We start from the raw sequence: 10,456 nt of genomic DNA on the forward strand, positions 1-10,456 counted from the left end.
AGGCGGACTGAGCTAGAGTTATAGGTGGATTGGAAAACTGAATAGTGAGAGAGGAAGTGGTGGCAAAAGCTGCTTATGAAGGTATATAAGTCAGCAAAGCACAGAGAAATTTGCTCACCCGTGTTTACTTCAAAAATATTCAAAATGTCAAGATATTGAAGTAGTTTAGATGCCTGTAAAAATTTTGGTGTTTTTTTTTCTATAAAAGATACCATCTTCAGCAAATGGTACTTGTCAGAATTGATGACTGAATGTAGAAGAATCCAAATAGATCCATGTTTATTACCCTGCCTGGATCAATAACCTTAAAATAAGGCCAGATACATTGAATCTGATAGAAAAGAAAGTGGGGAATAGCCTTGATCTTAATAGCATGGGGAAAGTGGTAGTATATATGAGCAGAACATGGGTAGCACAGGCATAAAACCAACAATTAATAAATGGTATCTCAAGAAACTGAAAAGCTCCTATATGACAAAGGACACCATCATTCAGAAAGAAGACAGAGTACAGTATGGGAAAAGATTTTAACCAACCCCTCATTTGACAGAGGGGCTGTCTTAGGCTTTCTATTGCTGTGAAGAAATACTATGACCTTGGCAACTCTTATAAAGGAAAATATTTAGTTCAAGTGGTGGCTTTCATTACAGAGGTTTAATATATTATCATGGTGAGAAACATGGTAGAATGTAGGCAGACATGGTGTTGTCTGCATTGATCAAAGACAACAGGAAGTGAACTGTGACCCTGGGAGTGCCTTGAACATGGGAGACCTCAAGTTCCACACCCACAGTGACACACTTCCTCCAAGAAGGCTAAACCTACTCCAACAAAGCCATACCTCCTAATAGTGCTATTCCCTTTCCGGGCCATCTTCTTTCAAACCATCACAAGGGCTAATACTCAAAATATCATATTCCTGCCATGAAGATCAGTCTTTAGCAGCTCAGGGGCTAAGGGGGATCCACAGAGTTGACAAACTAATTTCTCAACTTGTCTTTTTTATATGAGGAAGTAAAACTTAGCTTTCTAGGGTCTAACAAAGGAAAACACGCACACACAAAATTTCAGGATCTCACCTAGGGTGCTAAAGAATGGCATGCCTTCAGCCAGTCAGAGAAACAGAAGAGGAGATGCAAAGTAGGCAAACTCCAGAACAGACACAAGAACTTTTCTGAAGGGCAAAGCTTAGTTCTTTTTATTATTCTTTCTGTTGCTTGTTCTATATTATTCTTATGTTTCCCTCCTGTCTATCTTGATATCTTCCTTCAAAGTTTCCTTCTACATCTTTCCTGTTGTTTTCTTTCTCTTGTGTCTTTATTTTTTATTACACCTTATATACGTCAACAAAAATTTTCAAATAATATAAAAATTGCATGTTCTATTTTTCAAGTGAATGACTATAAGTAAAAGACAGCATGTTTTCCATACCCATTACATGACTAAACATTTTATATATTACAGATGAAAAATCACTTATCCCAAGAACCCACATACATTTATACCCAAGCAACTTGTTAGAGATTAACAAAGTGTAAACAAGCAAACTTTTTTCTCAGTCAGTTCTTTTACTGGCAGGTCATATTGTGGTTCCAAGGAAAGGATCAATCACTTCATTATTTACCTCAAAAGATAATTTTATAGAAAGTCTTTGCCGGGCGGTGGTGGTGCACGCCTTTAATCCTAGCACTCAGGAAGCAGAGGCTGGCAAATCTCTGAGTTCGAGGCCAGCCTGGTCTACAAGAGCTAGTTCCAGGACAGGCTCCAAAAGCTACAGAGAAACCCTATCTCGGAAAAAAAAAAGTCTTAAGAGAATCATAAATCTAAGATTTTATGTATGAAAATCAATTATTTCTTCTGTAAGTCCTCAGGGTGGATACTCATCAACAGTTTCTTTTTATTAAATCATATCAGGAAGCTGAGGACAGAAATAGGTAAATGGAATTAATCATCACCAACACATCATAGTAAAGAAGTCATGGTAGCAGTAGTGGCCAGGCTACCATTGTTCCTGCTTCCTGACCTCAACAAGCCCTTGCTCAGCTATTAAAAGTAAAAGATGTTTTCCAAAGCAATTGGCAAAAACATCTTAACCTAACGTTAAGTAATTATTTAAAACTTTGTTTTAAGTATGATGCATACCCAAACCTATGAACTATCTCCCAACATTAAAATTAAAAGAACTTGAGTTAGCCTATCTTCTGGGACTAAATTGTTTCTCAGTCTATATAGTATATACGTCTTGTCAAGAGAAATTCAGCTGTGTGATACTTCCTTGTTCTTATTTTCTATCCTGTGAAACCCCTGCTTTATCAGGGGCAGTACAGCTTAAGAGGAAATCATCTTCATACAATCAACAGGTAAAAAATGCTCAGTAGAGTGGGATATTTCAATAAGATAATCACTCTACACTAAAGGCAATGGTGACCTCCCTACACCCATTCACACCATGCCAAATACCAGAGAAAAATGGCAGCAGCAAACATCTAAAGACACAGGAATAACAAGAGATATTCTGGGGGCAAAACCCTAGGGGCCTCACCTATCCGAGATTCACCCATCAGTGCTTTGCTACTGATGGGTCAACATCCCCAACTTCAGTTGGCACCAGCTATTCTTCTGATCTGGCCACCAGCAATATATAAATAATTCAAAAAATTGCACATCAAGAAAACAACCTAAGTTGGGTAGTGGTGGCATACACCTTTAATCCCAGAAGTAGGGAGGCAGAGGAAGATGGAACTCTTGATTTTGAGGGCAGCCTGGTCTACAGAGCAAGTTACAGGAGAGTCAGGGCTATTTACACAGAGAATACGTGTCTCAGAAACACTTAATTTAAAACTGGGCTATCGTTGGTGTTTTTGACTTTAGCTATTCTGACAGGTGTAAGATGGTATCTCAAAGTGGTTTTGATTTGCATTTCCCTGATCGCTAAGGAGGTTGAGCATGACCTTAAGTGTCTTCTGGCCATTCGAAGTTCATCTGTTGTGAATTCTCTGTTCAGTTCAGTACCCCATTTTTTAATTGGGTTAATTAGAGTTTTAGTGTCTAGTTTCTTGAGTTCTTTGTATATTTTAGAGATCAGACCTTTGTCTGATGAGGGGTTGGTGAAGATCTTCTCCCAGTCAGAAGGCAGCCTTTTTGTCTTACTGACAGTGTCCTTTGCTTTACAGAAGCTTCTCAGTTTCAGTAGATCCCATTTTTTCATTGTTTCTCTTATTGTCTGTGCTACTGGGGTCCTACTTAGGAAGAGGCCTCCTGTGCCTATACCTTGTAGATTACTTCCCACTTTCTCTTCTATCAGGTTCAAAGTGGACGGATTAATGTTGATGTCTTTAATCCATTTGGACTTGATTTTTGTGCATGGTGATAGATATGGATCTACTTTCATTCTTTTACAGGTTGACATCCAGTTATGCCAGCACCATTTGTTAAAGATGCTTTCCTTCTTCCATTGTATACCTTTAGCTCCCTTGTCGAAAATTAGGGGTTCATAGGTTTGTGGGTTAATATCTGGGTCTTCTATTCGATTCCATAGGTCGACTTCTCTGTTCTTATGCCAATACCAAGCTGTTTTCAATACTATAGCTCTGTAATAGAGTTTGAAGTCAGGGATGGTAATGCCTCCAGAAGTTCTTTTATTGTATAAGATTGTTTTGGCTATCCTGGGTTTTTTGTTTTGCCATATAAACTTGATTATTGTTCTCTCAAGGTCTGTGAAGAAGTTTGATGGGGATTGCATTGAATCTATAGATTGCTTTTGGTAGAATTGCCATTTTTACTATGTTGATTCTCCCAATCCAAGAGCAGGGGAGGTCTTTCCATTTTCTGGTATCCTCCTCAATTTCTTTCTTCAAAGACTTAAAGTTCTTGTCAAATAGGTCTTTCACTTCCTTGGTTAGAGTTCTCCCAAGATATTTTATGCTATTTGTGGCTATCATGAAAGGTGATGTTTCTCTGATTTCCCTCTCTGCTTCTTTATCCTTTGTGTATAGGAGGGCCACTGATTTTTGGAGTTGATCTTGTATCCTGCCACGTTACTAAAGGTGTTTATCAGCTGTAGGAGTTATTTGGTAGAGTTTTTGGGGTCACTTATGTATACTATCATATCGTCAGCAAATAACGAAAGTTTAACTTCATCCTTTCCAATACGAATCCCCTTGATCTCCTTATGTTATCTTATTGCTATTGCTAGAACTTCAAGCACTATATTGAAGAGGTATGGAGAGAGTGGACAGCCTTGTCGCGTTCCTGATTTTAGTGGAAAGGCTTTGAGTTTCTCTCCATTCAGTTTGATGTTAGCTGTCGGCTTGCTGTATATTGCTTTTATTATATTTAGGTATGATCCTTGTATCCCCAGTCTCTCCAACACCTTTATCATAAATGGGTGTTGAATTTTGTCAAATGCTTTTTCAGCAATTAGTGAGATGATCATATGGTTTTTTTCTTTCAGTTTATTTATATGATGGATTACCCGAAGTCTTTCTGAAAAGCCATTAACTATGACACTGGGACTTGTTTCCTCTGCATATACTGGATTTTGGGGATCCAGTCTGTTTGGATACTCACCTTCCTGGACCTGGAGGGAGGGGGGACGAACTTGAACTTCCCACAGGGCAGGAAACCCTGACTGCCCTAAGGGTCGAAGAGGGAGGAGAGGGAGTGGGGGGAGTGGGAGGGTGTTGGGAAGAGGGGCGGAAATGGAAACTTTTATAATTTAATAAAATTACTTTCAAAAAATAAAAAATAAAAAAAAATAAAAAATAAAACTGGGGTAGACATCTAACCAGAATTCTCAAAAGAGGAAACTCAAATAGCTGAGAAACACATTTTAAAATGTTTGATATCCTTAGCCATCTAGGAAATACAAATCAAAACTGCTTTGAGATTCCATGGCATCATGCAGGCACATATGGTTCTGGAGGACTAGCTGAAAGTCCTGTATCTGTAGGCAACCGGAAGTTGACTGAGACACCGGTCAGTATTCTGAGCATAGGGAATTTCAAAGCCCACTCCCACAGTGATATACTTCCTCCAACAAGGCCATATCCTCTAGAACAAAACTATATCTCCTAACTGTACCATTTACTATGAGAATATGGGGGCTAATTGAAAGCAAACTACCACTCTCTTGGTATCCATAAGCTTGTAACAATAGCATAATTAAAAATGCATTTTGTCCAACTTCAAATGTCCACATAGTCTGTCACAGTCTCAACAATATTTAAAAGCTCAAAATTCAAAATATCTTCTGAGATTTATGTTATCTCTTGACATCAATCACCTGTAAAATTCAAATTAAAAAAAGTAGATCACACATTTCCAACATATATTATCACAGGATATGCATTCCTGTTCCAAAATGCAGGGTAGGAAGCATAGCAAGGAAATACTGGACCAAACCAAGACCAAAAGTCAGCTGGGCAAACTCCAAACTGCATCCCTAAGTCTGATGTCAGAACACTTTGCAATTCTACAACTCTTTTCAGCCTTGTTGATTGCAACACACTTCTTTCTCTTGAACTGGTTCTACTCCCCATTAACAGCCCTTATTGACAGGTATTGTGTTGGCCACATTTGACCTAAACTAAAGCCACCCCTCTTATACCCTCTCCATGACCCCAACTTCCTGAAATGGATTGAACTTCACCCTGGGTATGACTGATGACAACTATTAACCACATGCCTTAACTATGTCTGATGTACTTTTTACCACCCTACCCTTTAACTCTGTATGTCCCTGCTCCCCATAGCCCATCAGGTTAAATATCAACTACCCCAAGACCTTATGAGTAATGTCAAAGCTTGTGACTCCTACCTGTGGTTTTTCCCTTTATAAACACTACTCTATTAATGCTCAGGACTGCTTCAGTCTCCTGAGTGCTGAGTTGTTGCCCATGTTCAGATCTGCTTCAACAAATGCCCTGTTGTGTTTTCATTGGATTTTGGCTTCTGGTGGTTGACTGGGGTCTCACAACACAACAAAACAGTATCCCACAACTCTGGCGTCTCTAACTTCTTGGTTTGTCCAAGGCAATCCCTCACAGATTCACTCAATGGCCTCTCTAGGCCTTCATTCAGGGAAACCCCTGACATATGCATGGTCTCAGCAGTTTTATTTAGGCACAGGGGCAAATTCTATACCCTGTTTTTATCCTTAACGCTAAGGCCAGAACCACATAGCCAAAGCTGCCAAGTTCTACTGTCTGTTGAGGCTGAAACATGACCCCAGTATTCAATAGCTTTTTTTTTTTTTACCAGCTTTCTGTCCTGTGCTGCCTAAGCTTGACTCTCCTGAAACTTGCTCTGCAGAATAGGCTGGCTTCAAACTCAGAGCTTCATCAGCCTCTTCCTTCTCAGTGCCGGGTTTAAAGATGTGCATACCACACCAAGCTCTCAGCTTTATTTTTAGTTACTTTTCACAAATTGGAAACTTACTTGGGTGGGATTTTGCCCTGAGGTCACTGCTAACTTTCTTCCATTTCTTAATCCATTTATCAACTTGAACACAGAATTTAGCTCCTTTCAACTTTCTGGTGCTCCTTTTCCTCCTCAAAATTTATATTCTGTAATTTACTCTGCTTAGCTTGATCCTTTTCATTATAAATCTTCATTAGAGTTACCACTGATAACCACATAACAGAGTCTATACTAGACTGTTTTGAGATTTCTTCTGCCAACAGAACTGATCCAAAACCCTTCACTTTAGCCTCAGGCTGACTCTTTGGACAAAAGAAAGAGCAGCCATTTCTTGACCAAAGTACCACAAGACCAGTCTCTAGACCACATAATAACTTTCTTCTCTGAAACCTCTTAATCACTACAGTTCATCAAATCACATCCAGTACCACTATCTTTCATGTTCCTCCTTGAATGACCCATTAGATACTGCTTAAAGTATTCTCTTGCTTTCAAAACTCAAAGTACCAAAGTCCAAACAAAAACATGGCTGTGCCTACCACAGCAATACCCCAGTTCCTGGTGCCAATGAGTTAAGGTTTTTATTCCTGTGCAGAGACACCATGACCAAATCAACTCTTATAAATGAAAAATATATTATTGAGACAGCACCTTACAGTTTCAGAGATTCAGTCCATTGCCATTAAGGCAGGGGCATGGAAGCATACAGGCAGATTTGGTGCTGAAGGAGTAGCTGAAAGTGCTACATCTTGCAAGCAATGGGAAGCCAACTGAGAAACTGAGCAGTAGTATCCACATCGTTGGAAACCTCAAAGACTGCCTGAACAGTGACACACTTTCCCCAAGAAAGTCATACCTACTCCAACAAAGTCACACCTCCCAATATTGACACTTCCTATGAGATTATGGCGGCCAACTACATTCAAACTACCATACCCTTACAGCATTCAGAATGGCTAAGGTCAGTAAACAAATGACAGTTCTTCCTAATGAGAATGTGTAATAAGGGGAATACTAATCCATTGCTGGTGGGAATATTAACTTGTACAACCACTACAGAAATCAGTAAGGAAGTTCATAAGAGATACAGGAAATGATCTACCTCAGGGTCCAGATATACCACTCTTAGGCCTATAACCAAAGGGTGCTTTATTCTACCAGAGTCTTTGCTCATCCATGTTTATTGCTGCTCTATTCAATGAAGTCAGAAATTGAAAACAACCTAGATGCCTGTCAATAGATGAATGCATAAGGAAAATATCAGACAATTAGACAGTAGAATATTATCTGCCATTATAAAAATGAAATCATAAAATTCATAGGTAAATGGGAGGAACTAGAAGTAACTCAGTGAAGTAACTCAGAAAGTAAAATATTGTACGTATTTATTTGTATGTAGATGTTAGCAATAAAGTCATTGATAAGTGAGCTATAAAAACAATGAGTATATAAAACAGTGATTAGGTAGAGATTAAGGTACTAAGGAGTGATGAACTTCCCTAGGAAGGGGAAATAGAATAGAGGGTTATGGATGGATGAGGGGAGAGAATGGAAATGGGAGGATCAAACAGGAAGAGGGAGGGGAAGAAGAAAAACGGGAATACAGTGGGACAGCTAAAAGTCAGAACCACTCGAGAGGACACCTGAAAACCTAATGCAGTAGAAGCTTTCCATTATTTATACATATATGAAGGTGATCTAAATGCAGTTGACAAATAATAGGGAAGACAGAGCCCCCACTTTATTTCTCTTATTACCAAATAAAGTTTACAGTACTCAAAATTGGTTACATATAAAGATTTTTGACAAAAGGGCTACCATGGGAACCCCCAAAGAACCCAGGCTATTGCCATAACTATTGATGGCTTTCTACAAACTGAATGTAAGGCCTCATTGATGAGAACAACAGGTATACAACTCATTGAAAATGGAGAAGTTGACTTAGTATCTACTTAGGGCCTTTGCTCATACGTACTAGTATTTATAATACTAGAATGTCCTTTCCACACTGCCAAAGGAGAAATATAAATACCAAGCCAGCTACAAACCCTTTCTTCTACAAGAGTATCCTGCCTGTAATGTAGGTGCAATAGTGGCACAGAGTATATGGGAGTAACAAACAAAGATCTGATTGGGTTTAAAGCCCACTCAGTGGAAGAGTGGGCAAAACACAATAGAAACCCTAAGTAAGACAGATGCATGGCACCTATATCTTTCGTTTTAAACTCCACAATGGCAATTCCCTTAGGATCCCCAGTAGACTTGTAATATGAAATATTTATAAAAACTACAATGCTCAAAACTCAGGAGGCAGAGGCCAGACAGGTCTACAAAGCAAGTTCCAGTGCAGCCAGAATTGTTTCACAGAGAAACACTCTTGAAAAACCAAAATATATAGATGATAGGTAGATAGATAGATAGATAGATAGATAGATAGATAGATAGATGCCACATTTGCCAAGCCATGTGTAACATTTTTCATAAGTGCCATGAACACAGTTTAAGCATTTGAAAATTCTTACATTTCACCATAAATAAAAACTACAATTTTAAAAAAAGCCAAAAAAAAACCCTAAGCATTTTAGATTTTCAATTCAGGTCTTGATGTCCTCAGACCTCTATAATTTACATTTACAAATTCTATTAATGTGTGATAGATAATTTGCATTGAAGTACCTAAGTCACTTTCTTATTACAATTCAAGTTTCACATCCTGATGTGAGATTCTCCTCTGTATGCTGTGATTGTCATGGATTAATAAAGAAACTGCTTTGGGCTTATAGCAGAGCCAAACAGAACTAGGTGGGGAAAACTAAATTAAATCCTGAGAAAAAGAAGTCAGAGACAGAAAAGGTCATGGAGTCACCGCCAGAGACAGACATGTTGAAACTACCATTAAGCCATAGCTATATTGCAATACACAGATTAATGGAGATAAGTTAGTTTAGGATATATAAATTAGCCAGAAATACACTTAAGCTATTGACCAAACAGTATTGCAAATAATATCGTTTCTGTATGATTATTTTGGGGCTGAGCAGCCAGGAACAAGCAAGCAACCTTCTACAACAATATCCTGGGACCTTTATAACTTTCATTTATACATATTAATACACGTTTTTAGATCCTAAGACATTTTTTATTCTCAGAACTTAAAGTTGAACTTTACATAATTTTTCTTCCTAATCATTTACCAGGAGACATAGATGAATGATTTCCAATGGCAGTTGTCAGAGAGTGAATTTAATTAAGTAAGGGATATTTTGAAAAAAAAATCTGTTTTGTGAGTTTATCAGTTTTCTGAGTTTGGTAGCCAGGCAAACTGTATCTAGACCTCATAGCAGTTCTAGAATAATAAGGCCTTTTGCCTAAATTTTACATACAAATAGAATGGAGAAGGAAGCTGAAACTTTGGGAAATGAATTGAGTACTTATTGCCCATTAAAGCTACTTATTATCACAATTGTATTATAATAAAACCTTTCATGAAGTTAAGATGTTTTATAGCCTTACAAATACAAAATATTTCAAAAGATGTTTTAAAATATATATTTAGTATTTTTGTAATTTAAGTATAAAATTTTTATTTTTTTCTTAAAAAAATTGTGCTCCCTTTGGCAGCATATACACATAAAATTGGAATGATACAGAGAAGATCAGTATGGACCCTGTGCAGGTATGATACGCAAATTTGTGAAGTGATCCATAGTTATTTTGCCTGCAAGGTCTTTGAAACTCTGCAACACAGCCTGTGTCAGTGCTGAGGGGACCTAAGTGACAGCAGACCAAGAAAAACTCCCAAGTATTCAGAGAGCCACAGCAAAGACTGGAACAAGACGCCAAGACTCTGCTGGCTTTATTTGAAGGAAGAGATGGGCAGGCACCCTTTTGTCTCCGGTGTCCTTGGACTATCAGCTATCCCTATTTCAGTGCTGAGGAGTTTCATCCAGAGGGGTGAGTGTGTGCTATCTTGGGCAGACTGTCCTGGAAGAAAGCACAGTCCTCCCATCACCCCCACGATGATCCTTTTGTCTGT

General features: G+C 38.4%; 1 non-coding gene across 1 annotated transcript; it reads left to right on the forward strand.

Annotated features, from left to right (window-relative positions):
- The first annotated feature begins 10,025 nt into the window (after positions 1-10,025).
- Positions 10,026-10,133, forward strand: LOC125411863 (U6 spliceosomal RNA). Its single transcript, XR_007235413.1, has one exon. It is a non-coding gene; the product is annotated as a U6 spliceosomal RNA (small nuclear RNA).
- The last annotated feature ends 323 nt before the right edge of the window (positions 10,134-10,456 follow it).

Source organism: Myodes glareolus, chromosome 1 (genome assembly GCF_982192425.1).
Source record: "Myodes glareolus chromosome 1, mMyoGla1.1, whole genome shotgun sequence".
NCBI classification, from domain to species: domain Eukaryota; kingdom Metazoa; phylum Chordata; class Mammalia; order Rodentia; family Cricetidae; genus Myodes; species Myodes glareolus.